At 44.8% G+C, this 20,898-nt stretch overlaps 1 protein-coding gene across 2 annotated transcripts in view; it reads left to right on the top strand.

Annotated features, from left to right (window-relative positions):
• The first annotated feature begins 210 nt into the window (after positions 1 to 210).
• Positions 211 to 20,898, top strand: part of MAP3K13 (mitogen-activated protein kinase kinase kinase 13) — a 119,769-nt gene continuing 99,081 nt past the window's right edge. Inside the window, exon 1 of one of the 2 annotated variants that reach the window (XM_029911130.1) lies at positions 211 to 332. The gene's annotated coding sequence lies outside the window, so the exon portion shown is untranslated. Of the gene's footprint in view, positions 333 to 20,082; positions 20,150 to 20,898 lie in introns of those variants that run through there. The other variant, XM_024218628.3, reaches the window with a different exon arrangement.

Genomic DNA, 20,898 nt, shown 5'->3' with positions numbered 1-20,898 from the left:
TGCAATGGGTCCCTGAGCTCGGTTGATGTTAACAGAAAACCTATTCTTACTCAAGCAGAACTGTGGTTCTGAGAAGAATAATTGTCCACTTTGATTTGAGATGAACTTTTATGGAGCCATCAGAAAACAGGAAAAGTGCAATATGTATGTAACTGTGTGCGCTTTATTGGAGATATGTACATTAAATTGGCGTTCTTTTCAGATCTCCAGAATACCAATTTCTGTGAGGAGCACCAAACAGATCAAATTAACAGAAACACATGGACCATTAAGTCTTCCAAAAATGAGCAAATTCATACCTTTCTACTGGAACCCAGAGTGTCTTGTAAAAGGTAAGGAGTTAATTTTGTTTGCTCTCTATGGCAGGTGAGTCTTCAACATCTTAGGGTCCTGATCATGCAGAGTGATTAGTGTAGGTAGACCTTTACATCAGTGCAGAATGCCTTTGGCTTTTTGAAGGAGTGCAGGCTGAAGACAAATATGGACTTAGGATCCCATATTTTGAAAATCTTAGCCAGCATTCTTCACTTCCTGTCTTCTAAATAAAAGAACAGGAGTACTTGTGGCACCTTAGAGACTAACAAATTTAAATTTGTTAGTCTCTAAAGTGCCACAACAAATTTAAATTTGTTAGTCTCTAAGGTGCCACAAGTACTCCTGTTCTTTTTGCGGATACAGACTAACACGGCTGCTACTCTGAAACCTGTCTTCTAAGGGTATGTCTACACTACGAGAGTAGTTCGATTTTAGTTAAATCGAATATGTGCAATCGATATTAGAAAGTCGAACGTGTGTGTCTACACTAAGGACAGTAATTCGACTTTGTCAGTCCACACTACCAGGGAAAGCGTCGACATTGGAAGCAGTGCACTGTGGGCAGCTATCCCACAGTTCCCGCAGTCCCCGCTGCCCAGTGGAATTCTGGGTCGAGCCCCCAATGGCTTCTGGGTAAAAAATTGTGGCGAGGGTGCTTTTGGGTAACTGTCGTCATCCGTCAGTCACTACCGCCCTGCCTCCCTCCCTGAAAGCGCCGGCGGGAAATCAGTTCGCGCACTTTTTGATCAGTGACAGCGCGGACGCCACAGCACTGCGATCATGGATCCCGCTGCGACCATCGCTGCAGTTGTGGCCGTTCTCAACGCCTCGCACCTTATCATACACCTTTCCCAGAGGCAGATGCAGAGAAATCAGGCGAGGAGGCTACGGCACCGCCGTGAGGGCCTGAAGTCGGAGAGTAGCACAGAGCTGTCAGAGCTGGATTGCACGGCCATCTCTGCTGGAGAGCTCTGCATCGTTGCCACTGCTGCCACTGCTGCTGAGCTCGCCACGGTGTCCAAACAGAAACTGCGCTTCAAACTGCCCAGACAGGAAAAGGAATTCAAATTTTCCCGGGGTGTGGCTGGTCAGAGCATCCGAGCTCGGACTGCTGTCCAGAGCGTCAACAGAGTGGTGCACTGTGGGATAGCTCCCGGAGCTATTACCGTCGATTTCCATCCACACCTAGCCTAATTCGATATGGCCATTTCGAATTTAGCGCTACTCCTCTCGTTGTGGAGGATTACAGAAATCGATTTAAGGAGGGCTCTATGTCGAACTAAATGGCTTCGTGGTGTGGACGGGTGCAGGGTTAATTCGATATAACGGCGCTAAATTCGACATAAAAGCCTAGTGTAGACCAGGCCTAAATGTTTGCATGCTATTTAAAGAGTGGCAACATCTTGCCTAAGAAATAGCTGTGTGTTGGTGATGGATAAAGACTTACAGCTCATTGGGATCTGTGGCAGGGCACTGCTGGGGGAGCCTCAATCAGCTCCTGCCACTCCAGTCCCCATCAAGGGAAATGGATTGGGGCTGGGTAAATAGCCTAGGTTTGCATAATCACTGACTGCACCTGCCAGCCTCAGTAGACAGGAGAAAAGGCTGGGAGGAAGTGAGTGGAAGCGGGGCGGAGACTAGAAGGGATGGGAGGCTCAGGGAGAGATAGAAGCCTGCTACTCTGTTGCTGGCCAGGCCTGTGTTAGGCCAAGCCATTGTAAATAGTCTGTATATAGTAGGAAACTGGTGGTGGGAAACGGACACAAATAAAGAGCACAGATGTTGCACCACCTTGGAGCCTCCCTGAGTCTGGGAGGAGCGGGGCCAAGGGGCTGGATAGGCAGGGGCGCAATGGGCACCCTGTTACAGGATCTTTCAGACTGAATGCTGTTAAATAAATGTTGTATTATTATTATTTCTTACTATTATATTGTTATAGACATGGCACAGAACAATTTTCTAATATTAGGTTTCTTTTCACCCAAAAAGAAATTAGGCAATTGTAGCAGCAAAACTAGTAATTCATGGACTTCTGAAGTAAATGTGGATGATTGCTAAAACATAAATTTGAAGGGGATGTTAAATGTTTGCCTGGGGTTTCAGTATGATTTCTCAGCACCCTGGATAGTTTAATACAGAGCAGGTTAGCAGCTAGGACAGAAAGATCTCAGAATAATTTTCCTTGTCCCAGATAAGTCAAGAACTGTTACAACAGTAGTAATAAGCTCACAACAAGATAGACAAAAGGGAAAAGAAAGTGTCAGTCTGGTGAGAGGGAAATGGGGGGGCGGGGGGGGGGGGGGTGGAAGGGGGGGCCCAATTTGGGATGGGGGAGGAAAATGTGAGGGGGGGGAAAAAACCCAGGGGGGACCAGAAAAAAAAAAAAAAAAAAACCCCCCCCCCCCCCCCCCCAATGAGCTGCAACTTGGAAAAATCCTTCTGGGGAAACAGTAAATAATAATAAATACTGAAGTTAAATGAGAAGGAGAAATCTTTAAAATGGTAATGTTGAAAGAGACGTAGGGGGGCTAATGGAGAGCAAATTATATATGAGTTTGCAGCAATCTATGGTAGTCAAAAGGCAGATACAATTTTTGGGCTGTCATGCATGAGGGCATCACATCACAGAGCAAGAAAGATTAGTCCTTCTTCCTGGCTCCAGTGCGAACACACCTGTAATACTGCTTTGTACACTACAAGAAATAGACTGATAAACTATACAGAGTTTTCAAACAGCAAAAGTGATCAGGGGGCTGAAGAGATTGATTGATTTATGAAGAGAGATTACAGGTGGGCTGAAGAGTAAATATATGTTTGAAAGTTGTAAACAAAAGAGAAGGAAATGGTACAGCGGTTCTCAAACTGGTCAGCGAGGCTCAGGCTTCGGCTTCAGCCCTGGGTGGTGGGGCTCAGGCTATAGACTCCCTGCCTGGGGCTGAAGCCCTTTGGCTTTGGCTCCCGCACCCGGAACAGTGGGGCTTAGGCGGACTCAGGCTTCGGTCCCCCATCCTGCGGTCGTGTAGTATTATGAAGGGCTTTGAGCTCTGCCGATGAAAAATACTATGTAAGTGCTAAGCATTTTCATTTATTATTTAATTCTTGTCTCTGCTGAGGCTACTATTGTTGTTTGAGGATGGGACCAGGAACAGTGCTAGCCTGTTTGCTTCCTTGACCCTGATGTACTTGTTCTTTCAGGTTACATTGAGCCATGGCCACATCTTCATTCTCCCCCTTGCTAGTGTTAGGGAAAGCAGGGCTAGGAACATCGCTCCCTGTTTTGGGGAGTCATAAGAGTTGGACCTTCATTGCCACATAAATCAGAGGGAGTTGTTTGAGGCTTGCTTCTTCTCTCTCTGCCCTACCTTCTGCACAGGCCAGGGTGGTGGTGCTTTTCCCCCCCAGAGTCCTTGTGAGTGACGGGTGTTTCAAATGTCGCTGGGTCTCAGTTGAGGGGGGGAGGGAGCCATCTCACAAGTGCCCTGTAGCTCTGTCTGGTCTGAGAGGCCATTGGATATATTTAGACCCTATGCTAAGTTCGCAGCTCAGCATTTCTTAGTCCGATAGGGCGAGCTGAGTGCCAGTGCTCCATTGTGTTGCCCAGCCTGGAATTCTTGATCTTTTTTCACCTCATGATATTGAAGTTCCTCAAGGAACTTTTACACACTTGCCCGCCAGTCAGAGAACCTGCTCCTGCTGGGGACTGGTCCTCCTGAAGCTCATGGAACCTCTGTTTGAGCCTCTCTCAGATGTTCCTTTCCCCACTCTGAAGTTGGTCTTCCTGGTGGCTGACACTTCAGCCACAAGAGTGAGTGAACTTCTGGTGCTTATGGCCCAATCCCCTATATGACATTCCACAAGGACAAGGTGGTGCTAAGACTCACCTGAAGTTCACTACTAAGGTGGTCTTGGAATTTCATTTGAGCCAGTCAGTCTACCTGTCTTGTTACTGAAACCACACTAGATGCTGGGAGAAAAGAAGCTATAGCTCTTGGTGTTACCAGGACTTTGCTTTATTATATTGACAGGACCAAACCGGTTAGAACATTGTCCTTTCTGTTTATTGCCACAGCTAGATGTTCTAAAGGTCTAAAGAGAACATGGAAATGGGTAACGCAGCATATCTCGCTGTGTGCCTGGCATGCTGCATCCACTGAACATCACTCCACCAGAACTCAAGCAACATCCTCTGCCTGCTTCAGAAATGTGCCAATATTAGAAATCTGTAATGTGGAGAAACCCACTGACCTTTGTCAAACACCATGCCTTGGGCTTAGCTACTAGGTCTGATGCCACATTCATGAGAGCCGTACTTCAGTTACTGTTTGATGCAGCTGGAATGCTTCATTTCCTGCCCTCCTGAGAGGATGATGCCTGCCAGTCACTTACAGTGGGATCCACAATGACTCATGCTGAAAGCAGGGCCGGCTCCAGATACCAGCCCACCAAGCTGGTGCTTGGGGCGGCACCTGGAGGGGGGCGGCGCGGCGCTCCGGCCCTAGAGTGGGGCCGCGACCGGGCTCGCCGCCCTCCCCCCGGCGCAGCCTCTGGCCGCCGGGGAGAGCGGAGCCCCGGCGGGGCTCGCCGCCCTCCCCTCGGTGCTCCGCTCTCCCCGGCGGGAGGCTTTTTTGCCTGGGGCGGCAAAAAAGCCAGAGCCGGCCCTGGCTGAAAGAGGAAAAAATGTTGACTTACCCTCTGCAGTAACTGTGGTTCTTAGAGATATTGTAGTCCGTGTGGATCCCATGTCCCACCTCAATCCCTGTTGAGTCCTCAGCTACGAGGGTTTCAAATTGCAAGGGAACTGAGGGAGGGTCACAGGTGCCCTGCTGGTACATGCACCTATAGTGCAAACCACACTGATGACAGCATCTCAAAGAACCACAGTTTTACTGTAGTACAAGTAGGGCGCCGTGTCTGTCACGGAGGTCACGGATTCCATGACTTCTGCAGCGGCCAGTGTGGCTGATCCCAAGGCTATCCAAGCAGCTGGTTCCGGAGCCAGCTGCTCAGACAGCCCCAGGGATAGCCACACCTGCCGCTGCTAGAGCGGCTCTGCAGCCAGCTGCTTGGGCCCGAACAGCTGCCAATGGGGTTGACCCTGGGGCAACCCCCTCCTGGCGGTGGCCGGAGCATTGGCGGCCCCCCCTTTTGGCAGCACTTGTTGTTCCCCCCAGGGCGCTCTTCCTTCCCTGGGGCGCCCTCCCCCTCGTGGTGCCACCCCGGGGTGCTCCCTCCCCCTTGTGGCAGTCGTGCCCCCCCCCCAGCGGTGCCCCCCCGGGGATCCCCCTTAGGCGGGGCTGGAGCAGTAACAGGCCCCCGTGGGGTCCCTCCCCCGCAGCGGATCCCTGGCTTTCCCCCTGCAGCGCTCCTCCTCCACCCCCAAGATTCAATCATGGACAGGTCATGGGGCCCTGATTTTTTTGTTTTTTCCTGTGACCTGTCCATGGCTTTTACTAAAAATACCCAATTAAATTGTAGCCTTAAGTATAAATAACCTTTTTGGTCCCCTCCACCCCCAACCACCTCGTGTATTGCCATAGAAACAGAAGCAAAGGAATATATACTTAAGTGCAGTACTGTTACCCTTGAACTTTGCCTCTGCTGGAATTTCCCTGTTATTTCAGAAATATCTATTTGTGGGGTTTCAATAGAACCTGGTTTCATGTGACATAATCCTTGAGGCATATCAGCCACTGTGTATCTGTGTACCTTGACCTTTGGGTTTTTTTGCCAAGGGGATGCACAAATAAGGTAACTCACAGCATGAAAGAAGCAAGTGTTTAAAAAATGAGACTGAATCATGTTTACAGAAAAGCCTTTGTATGGATATATTTTTGTAGTGAGAGCTTGTGGTGAAGAACTGGAAATAAAACTGTATCCATTGCTGACTGTAGTATTTTTGAGTTCTCTGAATGAAAAAATGGCCAACTACTTCTTGTATTGTGTCTCTACTCCTGTAAAGAGTGTGTTCAAATAAATAAGAGGTTTTTTGGTTCTCAGAGTTGTGGGGAAAAAAATATAAAATGTATTGTTCCCGACACAGCAATGCCAGTAGTTAAAGTTGCATAAGTGTTCCCATTTTAAGTGTCTTTCACTTGTGTGTAACTTTCAAAAGTTTTACCATTTGTGTTTAAAGTTGGCCATGTTTTCTCTGTCTGTGTGGAGCACCACTGCCTTCTTGATGGCTTTGGGCTAGCCACTGCCTCAGTTTCCCCTTCTTGGGCTCCTCATAACTTCAGCATTGGCTTTAATGTGTTGAGTGACACCTTGTTGTGGGGGCTGGTCTATTAACAAAGTTCAAAAGAAAACGCAAGAACTCTCTCCAGCCTTCCTAGCTGCCTCACAACCCTTGGTGCAAGGTTCTTAGTCCTGTCCCTGCTGCGGTTTTCCACTAAACAGACTCGCTCTCTATCAAGTAGCAGTTCCTAACAGGGCTTCCTACCTGGAGTCTCCCTTCTCTTATCTCTGGCTCTCCACAGGCTTCTGTCTTTTCACCTCAAAAGGCCTGATTTAGCCACATGAACTTCTTGTAACTTAGCTCATTCTCTCTGCCTGTAATTGTGTTACAGGTAGGGCTGGACTCATCTCCCCTTAAAGAGGCCAGCCTCCCTGTGCACTGTGCCTTTTGGTTTTGGGTCACAATCTATTTTGATTTGGTTGAATTTTGTAAGGCTTTATAAGACATCCTTGGTGCACATGCCATGATTTCTATAGATAATAAGTATCTTACTAATTACAACAGTGTTCCAATCTGCACTCCGCCTACAAGCTCAAGGTAGCCCAGAGAAATTTTTTTATTGTGCATGACTGTGTGTATGGAGTTTGAGCTGTGAGGGTGTTCATGGAACTAGGCAGGATGCTGATTGAGAGCACTGAAGAAGGGAGGTTATAATGGAAGCATTTAGGCCTCTTTATAACTTCCATTACACACTCCAGCTAGAAGTTCATATCTGTATATTTCTATTAAAATTCTTTGCTAGAAGAACAATGAGGTTGCCGAGTAAGTTTGACATTTCCAGAACAGTGCAATCTTAATGGCATAGGCATAACTGAGGCACTGTGCCTATGAATTATTATACAGTCTCTAAAGACATGATTCCGTACCATTTTTCCCGCAGGATGCCTGCCTCTTTGGGCTGCTTGGACAGTGAATGAAACTGGGTTATGTACTGACTAAATCCCATCTTCATTCAGTAGAGTTGATTGGCATGCTGTGAGTGATGCAAAGACCACATATTGATCAGTGATGATAAAATACTGAACAGGTGCTACATTCACTGAGCACCATCCTACCTATGCAGTGAATAAGACATGGTTCCTGTGGGGAAAATGGCATGTGCTCATGTATTTTGAGACTGTATTGTAATGCATATGTGTACAAGGCAGAGGTGAACATTAATATCCCCATTAACTTGGCATTTCCTGTCTATTGGGTAGCATGCCAGGCCATGATTTGTCAGCTGCTCCTCTCTAGACACCTGCTTTCCTCATCTGCCATCTTTCTCTGGAGGGCTGTGATCATCAACAGATTGTATAAAGAAAGTTACTATGTGACACCAAGAGTGCTAGGAAATCAAAACACTATTTTTTGACACTGTTTGAAAAGTCAGAGCTGCACCACAGAAGACTAGCATCCCACTGCATTGGTGGTGACAGGTACATAGGCTCTACAAGTGGTTCTCACCACCAGCCATCAGTGCTGAAAAGGAATCTAAACCAAAGCTTCTAGATAGGTGTGTTTAATGGCCAAATTAACCATTTAATTGCCTCTTTGAAGGTTGATTTTAGTTGTCCTGGTTAAGAGGTTGTGTTGTTTATCACATTTGCGCAATCTCCTTTTAGTGTTCTGAGGGGAGATCAGTATTACCATTACTCCTTATACTTGATGGCATATAGGCAGTGCACTCCCTGCTTCTTAGCAAGCACATCACAATGTACTTATCTGTACTTCACAATTTGCCAGGTTGTTCTTTACGTGAGTTAAAAGCTTAAGCCCCTTAATGAGCTAAACCTGTTATGTGGAGGGTTTCCAGTAGGCTGGACGGGTTTAAATAGGCTCAGTAGAGTTTGTAGCCAGTCACTTTGAAAATTGCTAAGACATTCCTCTTTATTAGGCTCTTGCATTGTGAGCTAACCTACACTTTCCCAGTTTGTTCTGACACTTGCTTGTCAGTTCAGTAGTTGTAGCACTGAGTGAACTAGAAGCCACTATCCTAATAGATTAATAAAACTATACTTATAGCAGGAATAGGTGAGTTAGAGCTGCTTGAGTTTTATTTAAAGTCAAGAGGGAGAGTGTGTGACCCTTCCCTTTAATCAGCTGATTGGCAAGTATTACTTAAACAGGAAGTGACATGGGGAGGAGAAAGCCCCACGCCTTTTAAATGCAGAGTTGTCCCCCTTCTGGTGGCAGAGCAGGAGGGGGTTCAAGAGGGAAAGCTGCTCCAAGTGGGCTTCTGCTCTGTCTTCAGATACATGGTAGTGGTGCATTTGTTTTAGATTGGGGCAATGTGTTAGTTTCTAGGCATGTAAATTGTTTGTTTTCCTGCTTAAAGCCCTTTTAAGACTGTTAATAATGCAGAATCGCTTGTGTGGACCCCAAAAATGTTGTCTGTGGAACTGATTTCTGCAAGCTTCAGCATCTCACTCTGCCCCTTCCACTAAAGGGAAAGCATCTGGGAGGCCCTGCAGGGGTTAGTTCAAAAACCCTTGTTACATATTAGACAGTTGTGTGTGCCCTGGGGTTCACATAGAGTATGATAGAGGTCTATAAAATCATGACTGTTGTGGAGAAAGTAAATAAGGAAGTGTTATTTACTCCTTCTCATAACACAAGAACTAGGGGTCACCAAATGAAATTAATAGGCAGCAGGTTTAAAATAAACAAAAGGAAGTATTTCTTCATGCAACGCACAGTCAGCCTGTGGAACTCTTTGCCAGAGGATGTTGTGAAGGCTATAACAGGGTTCAAAAAAGAACTAGATAAGCTCATGGAGGATAGGTCCATCAATGACTATTAGCCATGATGGGCAGGGATGCAAAACCATACTCTGAATTGTCCCTAGCCTCTATGTGCTAGAAGCTGGGAATGGATGATAGAGATGGATCATTTGATGATTTCCTGTTCTGTTCATTCCCTCTGAAGCACCTGGTGTTGGCCACTGTTGGAAGATAGGATACTGGGCTAGATGGACTTTTGGTCTGACCCAGTATGGCTGTTCTCATGTTATGTTCACTGGCTCACTCCTGCTGGAGCAATACAAAGGGCCAAACTGTCAAAGCATCTGAAATGTAAAACTTTCTTATAATTTACCTTATTCTCTGTAAGCGTCTAGTCTTTTAGAAATTCCTTCCTATAGAGTTCCTGAGATAGTATTAATCAAGGTGTTAATTTTCCTTATTGTGGGGGGTGGGGTGGCGGGGGACAAGTGTTTTGACTGTCATTTTTGGATGACTTGATAAAGTTCAATCCTGTTTCTTATGAGTTTGTTTTTAAGACAAGGCAAAATCGGAGGAGAGGAAAGAGAGTGCAACACATGTCTGTTTCTTGTTCAGCTGCTGGGAAACAACAAGCACAGCATATGGTCTTATTAGCCCTTCAGCACTTGGCAAAACTTTTACCAGTATCAGGCTGCTTAAGGCACTATTCAGAGCTTTTTTTTTTCTCATTACAGCAGTGTTACAAGGATGGGTTTATCTTGGCTGGCTAAGACAGACTTTTACTAGATAGAAAGCAAAAAAGAAACCAAAGTAGTACAATAGGGAAGTTAAAATCACCCTAGGGAAGGGGTGGCAGCAGTTCACATGCCAGGTGTTCAGGATTCATTCAAACCTAATAGATGGGGGCGATTATCATCTGGCTCCTTCTCCTCCTCTAGTCAGGATGTCTTTCAGGATCACGCCCAGTGGTGTGATGGTACATTCCTTGGTCACAGCAGTTGGTGTTGATAGCTGTGATGATGAAGTTCACTTCCTCTCCTTCAATTTAGCTCCTTTAAACTATCCAGTGCACAATCAAGTTGCTAAGTGATGGTCCTTTTCCCCTCTAATTCAGGAAAAACCATGTCTAGAAAGGGGTGGCAATATCAGCCATCAAAATTAATATTTATTATTTGTATTGTCATAGTCCCAGGAGCCCTAGACATGGACCAAGACCCCATTGTGCAAACACAGAACAAAAAGAATTTGTTGCATTCTAAGTATAAGGCAAGAGACAACAGATGGATACAGGCAGATGGACTGGGAGTAGAAAACGACGACGAGACAATATTGGTTAGCATGACAGGCTCTCTCTCAGCACATCAGTGGCCTAACCATTCTCCAGTTTTTTAGAGGCAACTGAAGAAAGATGTTGAGGTGGATTTGCAGATGTTTACGGGGAGCTTCTTTCAAGCCTGCCGGATAACAAGAAGCTGGCATCATTGGCTGATTGGATAGGGGAGTCAACATCTTGATAGCGAGTGATGAGTAAGGTGTGGTTTGGCCATGAAAAGCCTTGATAGTGAGGAAAAACAGCTTGTGTTTGATGCAGTAGAGAAGAGGGAGCCAGTGTCGGGACAGGGGTGACATGGCCAAAGTGATGGGCTAGGAAAATGATCCTTGCACCAACATTCTGAATGGATATGAGGAGGCAAGATTGCATTTGTCAAGGCCAGAGAGAATATTGCTGTAGTAACTGAGCTGTGAGATACTGAGAGCCTGGACGAGAGTTTTAGCTCTGTGGCGGGATAAGAGACTGTATCTTAGAGATGTTATTCAGAAAGAATTTGCAAACATTAGATTTACCCTGGATCTGCAGACCTAGAGAGACTTCCAAGTGAAAGATGATACCCAGGGTATGTGGGCCTGCATGACAGGCAGGACAGTGGTGTTGTCCACAGTCATCAAGAAAGGAGGAAGCAGGGAGGGCTTAAGTGGAAGATTGATCTTAGCTGATGGCTAATCATCCATGAGGAGATGTCAGAGAAACAGGCTGAGATTTTATTTTTTATGGGAGACAAGTCAGGAGTAGAGAGGTAGATCTGATGGTAGTTGAATTTGTGTTTTGTGAATGACATTATCCAGAGATAAGGTATAGAGGGAGAAGAGAAGGTGATCAAGGACAGAACACTGTGGAACCCCCTCAGAAAGTTAGAGGGCAAGAGGAGGATCCTCTGAAGAACACGCTGAAGCAGCAATTAAAGAGGTCTGAGGAGAACAAGGAGAGGACAGGTTAATGGAAGCCAAGGGGAGGACAAAATTTCAAGAGGAGGAGTGTGGTCAGTGGTGGTGAAGGTGGCTGTCCGGTCACAGAGGATGAGAATGGAGTACTGGGTCTGAGCTTTGTCTATGAAGAGGTCATTAGAGATTTTGGTGAGAGCAGTTTCAGTGGAGTGCAAGGGATGTTTGACGGATTGTACAAGCAGAACTCTAAACAGCGATGTAGACAACATATTCAATGAGCCTAGAGATAGGGTGGTAGCTGGAGAGGCAAGTGGGGTCCAGGGTGGTGGTTATTTTTTAAGATAGACACTAAAGCATGCTTGTATTATGAGGGGAAAGAGCCAGAGGAGAGTGAGCAGTTAAGGAGAGGAGTGAGGGTATGAGAGTGGGTGTAAGGGAGATTAGAAGATGGGATGAGGTCACTGTGGCAAATATAGGAATTAGCAGATGAGAAATTTCTGCATGTGTGACAAGGAAGTAAGAGGAGAAGGGTGAATCATAGGTGTGCTGAGGAAGGAAGATCATGTGATATTTAGTCACTTTTCTCTTGAAAGAAATTGGCTAGAGCCTATGCAAAGAAAAAGGTGGAGGCAGGAGAGAGGGAGGATTTGAGGAGTGAATCAAAGATGGCCAGAAGGTGGCTGGGATTGAAGACATGGGATTCAATTAAGTTGGAGAAGAAGAGTTGTTAGCTAGGAAGATGGCAGAGCTGAAGGAGAAGTGAACAAAATTATAATGGAGTAAGTCAGCCTGGACATAAGATTTTCACCAGAGATGCTCCAACAGTGCACCTTCTTCTCCTGTCATTTTACCGCCTTCTTGATTTGTTGCCATAGCAATTTTGTGACCTTACCAGAATCCCTGCAACCCCTAATCTGTTTTTAGTTTAAACATGTTTTGTTTGTACTAGTTTCTTTGGCTACATCTTCCACTTATTTTATCAGTAGTTTTATATAACAGGTCAACTGAACTTTTGTTACTTTCATCTGTTTTTAACAATTCAGTGTGATGGGCTGGACCCCTTCGGAAGCCATGTCCACTTGTGCTGAGAGACCACTGAGTCTACCTGTTCTGCCAGCATGGGCCCCCTTTCACTTGTCTTGCTGAGCCAAGCTCTTAAAACCTCCTCTAACACACACACAGGAAGGGCCACCCCCAGCTGCAGATCAGCTCTGGGAAGATGCATCTTAAGGGACTTGCTCCAGCACTCAGATGTCAACCTCCCTTGGAGTGCAGACCCAAAGATGTATTATAAAATTCACCCCCTCCCTCAATGTGGAGAGAGGGGTGCACACTTCTTGCCCCCCCCAGTTAGAAATGACAGAAACTGGGTTTAATAATAAACAAAACAAATTTTATTAACTATAAAAGGCAGACTTTAAGTGGTAAAAGGGGTAACAAACAGAACAAAGCAGATTACTAAACAAATTAAATCAAGCACGCAAACTAAGCTAGTTTCACTAAAGAAATTGGTTACAAATATATTTCTCACCATAGATATTGTTGCGGGCAGGTTGCAAAGTTTCTGTGGTTCAGAGTTCCAGTTATATTCCTTTTCAGACTAGACCCCTGTTTCAGTCTGGATTCCCCGCTTGCTTTCCCTTCAGGTGGCTTTTGCAATCTTTCTTCTTGGGCAGACAGGCCATAGAGAGGAGGAGTCCTGCTTGCCTTCCTCCCCACCCTTAAATAGGATTTACATACGGCGGGACTCCTTTGTTTCCCAAACTTGACACACACCCCCTTCCCTTACAGTGGAAAGTTACAAAAAGTCCCATGTAATGTTTCAGTATCAGGTGACAAGACTACCTGACTCTATAGTATCAGTGTCCATGAGTCAGTGGCAGTATGGAGCGTCCACAGGAAGGCCAAGTCCATTTCACAGTCCATTGTCCTCGCTGATGGGTCATCCGCCCTGTCTGGCTTTTCCATTGTTATACCTGAACCATAGAATATCAGGGTTGGAAAGGACCTCAGGAGGTCATCTAGTCCAACCCCCTGCTCAAAGTAGGACCAATCCCCAACTAAATCATCCCAGCCAGGGCTTTGTCAAGCCTGACCTTAAAAACCTCTAAGGTAGGAGATTCCACCACCTCCCTAGGTAACCCATTCCAGTGCTTCACCACCCTCCTAGTGAAAAAGTTTTTTTCCTAATATCCAACCTAAACCTCCCCCACTGCAACTTGAGACCATTACTCCTTGTCCTGTCATCTGGTACCACTGAGAACAGTCTAGATCCATCCTCTTTGGAACCCCCTTTCAGGTATTTGAAAGCAGCTATCAAATCCCCCCTCATTCTTTTCTTCTGCAGACTAAACAATCCCAGTTCCCTCAGCCTCTCCTCATAAGTCATGTGCTCCAGCCCCCTAATCATATTTGTTGCCCTCCGCTGGACTCTTCCCAATTTTTCCACATCCTTCTTGTAGTGTGGGGCCCAAAACTGGACACAGTACTCCAGATGAGGCCTCACCAATGTCGAATAGAGGGGAATGATCGCATCTCTCGATTTGCTGGCAATGCCCCTACTTATACAGCCCAAAATGCCGTTAGCCTTCTTGGCAACAAGGGCACACTGTTGACTCATCCAGCTTCTCATCCTAGGTCCTTTTCTGCAGAACTGCCTAGCCATTCAGTCCCTAGTCTGTAGCAGTGCATGGGATTCTTCAGTCCTAAGTGCAGGACTCTGCACTTGTCCTTGTTGAACCTCATCAGATTTCTTTTGGCCCAATCCTCTAATTTGTCTAGGTCCCTCTGTATCCTATCCCTACCCTCCAGAGTATCTACCACTCCTCCCAGTTTAGTGTCATCTGCAAACTTGCTGAGGGTGCAGTCCACGCCATCCTCCAGATCATTAATGAAGATATTGAACAAAACAGGCCCCAGGACTGACCCTTGGGGCACTCCGCTTGATACTGGCTGCCAACTAGACATGGAGCCATTGATCACTACCTGTTGAGCCCGACGATCTAGCCAGCTTTCTATCCACCTTATAGTCCATTCATCCAGCCCATACTTCTTTAACTTGCTGGCAAGAATACTGTGGGAGACGGTATCAAATGCTTTGCTAAAGTCAAGGAATAACACGTCCACTGCTTTCCTCATCCACAGAGCCAGTTATCTTGTCATAGAAGGCAATTAGGTTAGTCAGGCATGACTTGCCCTTGGTGAATCCATACTGACTGTTCCTGATCACTTTCCTCTCCTCTAAGTGCTTCAGAATTGATTCCTTAAGGACCTGCTCCATGATTTTTCCAGGAACTGAGGTGAGGCTGACTGGCCTGTAGTTCCCCAGATCCTTCTCCTTCCTGAAGTGTTAGCAGTGGGCGTCACCCAAAGTAGCATAGTTGAAATACAGATACATAGTCACAGAGTCCTGTGGCACCTTTAAGACTTGCAGATCCAGACTAACACGGCTACCCCTCTGATACCAGATACATAGTCAATATTCCTAACTTCAGATACAGAAATGATACAGGCATACAAATTGGATAATCGCATTCAGTAAATCATAAGCTTTCCAGTGATATCTCACATGAGCCATCTTGCATAAGGTATATCTGTTATGTCATATTCATATCGTAAGCATATTTTCATAAAGAATATGGAATGACACATCACACTCGGGTCACAGGCCCTTGCACACCAGCAGCCTTTGAATGCTGTTTCGTTTCCCATCTCAATTCTATATACATTCTCCTCCTGTGGTTCTCCATGGGCATTTCCCTTCCTTGTGTGTGCCTGCCATGCTGCTCTTGATCAGCAAGTGGCTTGCAGCACTCAGCCTTCTCCTTGCTCATCCTCCAGGCCTCCATTCACCACCTCTTCTCTTTCCAATCCTAGGATGCTCTTATTCTTCAGTGTCTTTCTAAGCCGGTTGAGCCTATATTTGAGGCACCATCTTTTGAACTGTTTGCTGGTATACAGCCATCATCCTACTGTTTTGTCGGGTGTGCTGTAGCCGCATTTTAAAAGGAAATGAACAGTTAACAAGTATATTAAAAGCTAATATACTTTCTTCTTGTGTTTTAAATATGTCATTTAAGAAAATAAGGATGCCTTATGCAGCAGTGTGTTTTTTTCCTAAGTTCTTTTAGTTTTGCCCATGTTCTTTCACATCGTCTCATCCCATCAGCTGAAGAGCTTCAAGGTGGGAACACATAGTGTAATGATAAATATATTTATCCTGCTATGGATCTTCTGTGTTGAACAATTTTAACTCATGGTGACAGACCTTCCTTGCTGGGTATATGTGAACCAATAGCTTCTTTTCCAGTCTTTCTGCCTCCACCGAATAGAGCAGATGTTTCCTCATCTGACAGAACTCCCGCAAGGAATCCTTTCTTAGTGAAATGAATTTCCCCTTGATTTTTTTTATGGCGATTTTCCCTCTCTCCTGGGGTGATTATGGAGAAACTGAACTGAGTGGCCTGGTGCAGGGCTTTTATGTAGCCATATCTGCAAGTAATGCTTTCTATCAAGTAGGAAACTTTGTCCCATCCTCGTGGATGATTACCTGACCTCAGATATTCATGCTTTTGTCACCTCCCATCTTGACTACAGCAGTGTGATATACCCAAGCATGAAGCCTTCAGCATTTAGGAAACTCCAGCTAGTACAGATTGCTGCAGCACATCTCCTCAGCTACGTGGGTTACTATGAGCAGATCAAATCCATCCCACTCTCTGTGTGTTGGCTCCCCGTAGAATATAGAGTCAAGTTTAAGGCCTTGGTCCTTATTTTCAAGACACTCAGTGGCCTGGAGCCAGGATATTTAAAGGGGCCTAAAGCTCTGGGATAAAGACTGTGGCTGATATTTCTGCTCCTCAGGTGCAATGGCACATTGTGCTCCTCTGTGCAGCAGAAAGCTTTTTCAGGGTCTGGTTCCAAACTGTGGAACAAATTCTTTCAGGAAGTAAGAACCATCCCAAACCTCCCCACTTTTCACTCCAAGTGCAAGGTGCACTTCCTTGAGCTTCCTTCCATAATATAAACACAGAGCAGTGTTGACATTTAAAAATCCCCTAATAAACAAAAAAGTAGGGTGTGTGTGTGTGTGTGTGCATGGCAGACTGTGGATTGGGAAGAACATTTGTGCCCTTGAATGAAGTTATATCTGCCCTTTTAAAAATCACTAACATACAAACCTAGAAAATTCTTCCTCTATGCCCTGAGCCTGCAAATCAGCCCTTGTTAGTACAGGTTAAAAAAACAAATCCCCCACCCCCATCCCCAGCATACCTGGTGGAGAGGGTTCCTCCTCCTCCTGCTGAACCAGCATGGCTGCCATCTGTGCTGCCATGTCTTGGTATTAGGGCTCCATAAACAGATCCTGAGGTTCCAGCAAGGCCTTGTGAATCTTCTCCATCCCCACACAAAACAAAACAAAAAACAATGACACTAGCTAAGTGTTAGGTCTCAAAATATAATTGTAAATGGGGAAACATCATTGAGCGGGTGTATTTCTAGTGGGGTCCTGCAGGAATCAATCCTTGGTCTAACGCTAATTAACATTTTTATTAATGAACTGGAAGAAAACATAAAAATCATCGCTGATAAAGTTTGCAGATGACACAAATTGGGGGAGTGGTAAATAAAGAAAAGGATAGGTCACTGATTAGAGAGCAATTGCTTGGTAAACTGGGTGCAAGCGAACAATATGTTTCAATATGGCTAACTGTAAATATGTACATCTAGGAACAAAAGAATGTAGGCCATTCTTCCAGGATGGGCAACTCTATCCTGGGAATCAATGATTCTGAAAAAGATTTAGGGTCATGGTGAACAGGAGCACCTTGTTCAATGCTGTGGCAAAAGGGCTAATTTAATCCTGGGATGCATAAACAGAGAAATCTTGAGTAGGAGTAGAGCCGTTAATTTGCCTCTGTATTTGGCACTGGGGTGACTGCTGCTGGAATCCTGTGTCCAGTTCTGGTGTCCGCAAATCAAGAAGGATATTGATAAATTGTAGAGGGTTCAGAGAAGAATCGCAAGAATAAAGAAAGGATTAGAAAACATTCCTTATAGCGAACCAGGGATCACACAATGAAAGTAATAGGCAGCAGGTTTAAAACAAACAAAAGGAAGTACTTCTTCACACAATGTACAGTTAACCTATGGGACTTGTTGCCAGAGGATGTTGTGAAGGCCAAAAGTATAATTGGGTTTAAAAAAGAATTAGGTAAGTTCATGGAGGATATGTCCATTAATGGCTATCAGCTGGTCAGGGATGCAACTGCATGCTCTGGGTGTCCCAAAGCCTCTGACTGCCAGATGCTGGGACTGGACGACAGTGGATGGATCTCTCGGTAATGGCCCTGTTTGTTCATTCCCTCTGAAGCATCTGGTCTTGGCCACTGTCGGAAGACAGGATACTGGGCTAGATGGACCGTTGGTCTGGCCAGTCGTATATTCTTATGTTCTTAAAATGGGAAATGACTGACTAGGAAGGAGTACTGCAAAAAAGGATCTGGGGGTTATAGTGGATCACAGACTAAATATGAGTCCACGATATAATACTGTTGCAAAAAAATGAACATCATTTTGGGGTGTTTGAGCCATACACAAGACATAATTCTTCCACTCTACTCATCCCTGATAAGGCCTCAACCGGAGTACTGTGTCCCATTCTGGGCACCACACTTCAGGAAAGATGTGGTCAAATTGGAGAAAGTCCAGAGGATAGCAACAAAAATGATTAAAGGTCTAGAAAACATGACTTGAGACGAAAAATTTGAAAAAAAATGGGTTTGTTTAGTCTGGAGAAGAGAAGACTGAGGGGGGATGTAACAGTCTTCAAGATATAAAAGGTTGTTATAAAGAGGAGGTTAATACATTGTTCTTCTTATCCATTGAGTACAGAACAAGAAGTAGTGGGCTTTAATTGCAGGAAGGGAGATTTAGGTCAGACCTTAGGAAAAACTTCCTAACTGTAAGGGTAGTTAGGCATTGGAACAAATTACCTAGGGAGGTTGTGGAAACTCCATCACTGGAGATTTTAAAGAACAGGTTAGACAAACACCTGTCAGGGATGAGCTAGAAAATACTTGGTCCTGCCTCAGTGCAGGGGACTGAGGTAGATGACCCATCGAAGTTGATTGCTGGTCAAACATTGTGCAGAGGAGCTCCAATGTATGCAATGCTATTTGTACATGTAACTGGCTTCCAGCAAACATGACCCCTGGTCAGTGGAGTGGAGACGTTAGACCAGATAGGTGTCCCAAGCAGGAATTGACTCATCAAGAAATGAATTATCATGAGTTTAGCCTGTTTTCTGACGGATACACCAGCATGAAATGAATTCTGATAATTTCAGTCCATTTTGGGTGGGTATCTTGTGTAGTAATGCATTCATCTGTTAATGTGCTGAAAATCATCTACGGCTTCTTTGATATGGGGTCTTGAGCAGGACTCAAACCCAGCTACTAAGAATTAGATCACAAGAACTGGAGGTGGAGGAGAAAGAGGGCAAGGGGGGCATCTGTGGCTTTTTTTTTTTTCTTCTCCTGTTGGCTTCTTTAATGGTTTGTTGTGCAACCATTGCTGTGGCATCTGGGCATATAATGAAAATTAAATTCAACTAGATGTTACATCTACAACAGTTTATTATTAAAAACAATTTAAATACCCCTCTCTATAGTTTTCAACCTGCTGATAGTCTAAAGTCAACAGAATGCTTCACCAAGAGGATGTGCCTTAGTCCACATCCTAAAGGTCAACAAAGGCAAAGTTGGGTGGACTGCTGGAGACAGTAGGTTCTGCAGATATGATCCCTGAGAACCCAAGTGTCCCTATCCAGGCATTTTCAGCAGAACCTTTCTATTTATCAATTTTATATGGATAAAAAATACTTTTACATCAGTTAGGCACCCTAAAATGCAGTGGATAATGAACTCTGCTTAAGGATCTAGTCCAGCACGCACTGAAATCAGTGGAAGGACTCCCATTAATTTCAGTGAGAGTTGTATCAGGCCCTAAATGCATACTTTTTTTTTTTTTTTTTTTTTTTTTAAAGGGGCTGGCATGGAACTCTGTTGTAAGACTGGTGGTGGTGACGACACAGTTACACTGCCATGCTGGGTCATAGTTCAGGATTTCATCTTAGTACCTGGGTTGGCAGAAGCTGGCAATGCAGCAAACACAACAAGCTCCTCCCTTGGAAGGAAGCATTTCATGTTGCTTCCTCCTAATGGTAGCTAAAGCCATCTTCAAAGGTGGGGCTCATTGCCTTTGAAGAGAGCTGCATATTGCCTTTCTCAGAAGGACTGTGACTGCAGAATAGGGTCTTGGAGTGTGGGGAAAAGCAGGGGATCCTGGAAACTCCTCATAAGGACCCACCCTAAGGGGAAGAAAGAGTTCCGGGATTCACAGGCGTGCTCTGTATTTTCTTTGCATCTCTCGCTCTGCAAATGTGTTGAACTCAACCTTTGAGAAGTTACTGATAAGCTGTTATCAGCCAGGAGTTAAAATAACAAACCCTCCCACCTTGCTCAGTTAGATAGAAACTCCCCAGGCCAAATTAATGTGTACAAATGTTATACCAATCCAGGCACGACAGCCTGGCCGAGGACAAAGTTTACTCTGTGAAGAAATCAACCGCAACTGGTAGTTTCACACTGTTTATGCAGCCTGTCCCTGTATTGTAAGTATTTCTTTTTACATAGAATATTTTGTTTGGAACTGGGTGTGGTATTGTGAATATGAAATTACGTTCATAGTCTTGTTAGAAAGATAGAATCATTAAGGGATCTAAAACTGAACATGGGAGAAATCATAGCCCTGTTTGAAGTCATTGGCAGCAACCCCATTGACTTCAGTAGGGCCAGAATTTCACCAAAGATTATTTGTCTCATGGGACTCTTTTGATTTCCCATTCCTTTAAGTCATGTTTTCAGGGGACGGTATTTTAACCCAGATAGTAATAACAGTTCTGAAGATATTTTATTAGGACAAGAAATGCTAGAGTGAAAGAATTTCTTTTAATTCCAAAAGGGAATAAAAAAAATGCAATCAGTCAGCAAGTGTGTTGAATTGGCCTCTATAGAATAGTTTTTTTGGTTCCAGTCTGTAGAGCTTGGAATTAACCCAAATGTTAGTTCATGACATTGTTTACTATATATGCACATTGCAAGCAAATTTATATTTATTAAATATCTTAATAAAGTGTATGCATTTGTTCTTAACTCAATCCTGTGAGTTGTTGAGTGCCCTTAACTCCCAGTAGCTTGAATGGGCATTGGAGATTCTCAGCACCTTGCTGGAATGAGGTCTAAAAGAGGCATGTGTAAAGTAAAGGGTAAACCATAAAACAGAAGCATTGGTAGACTAGGGAGCAGGTTTAACTAACATGCCGGTACAAGTGATATCTGCTCTGCTGTAGGGTGCCTGTGG

This window comes from Terrapene carolina, unplaced genomic scaffold, assembly GCF_002925995.2.
Source record: "Terrapene carolina triunguis isolate 2854851 unplaced genomic scaffold, T_m_triunguis-2.0 Scaffold88, whole genome shotgun sequence".
NCBI lineage: Eukaryota > Metazoa > Chordata > Testudines > Emydidae > Terrapene > Terrapene triunguis.
The sequence above is the reverse complement of the archived record's forward strand: the minus strand, read 5'-3'. Positions and strand labels throughout refer to the sequence as shown.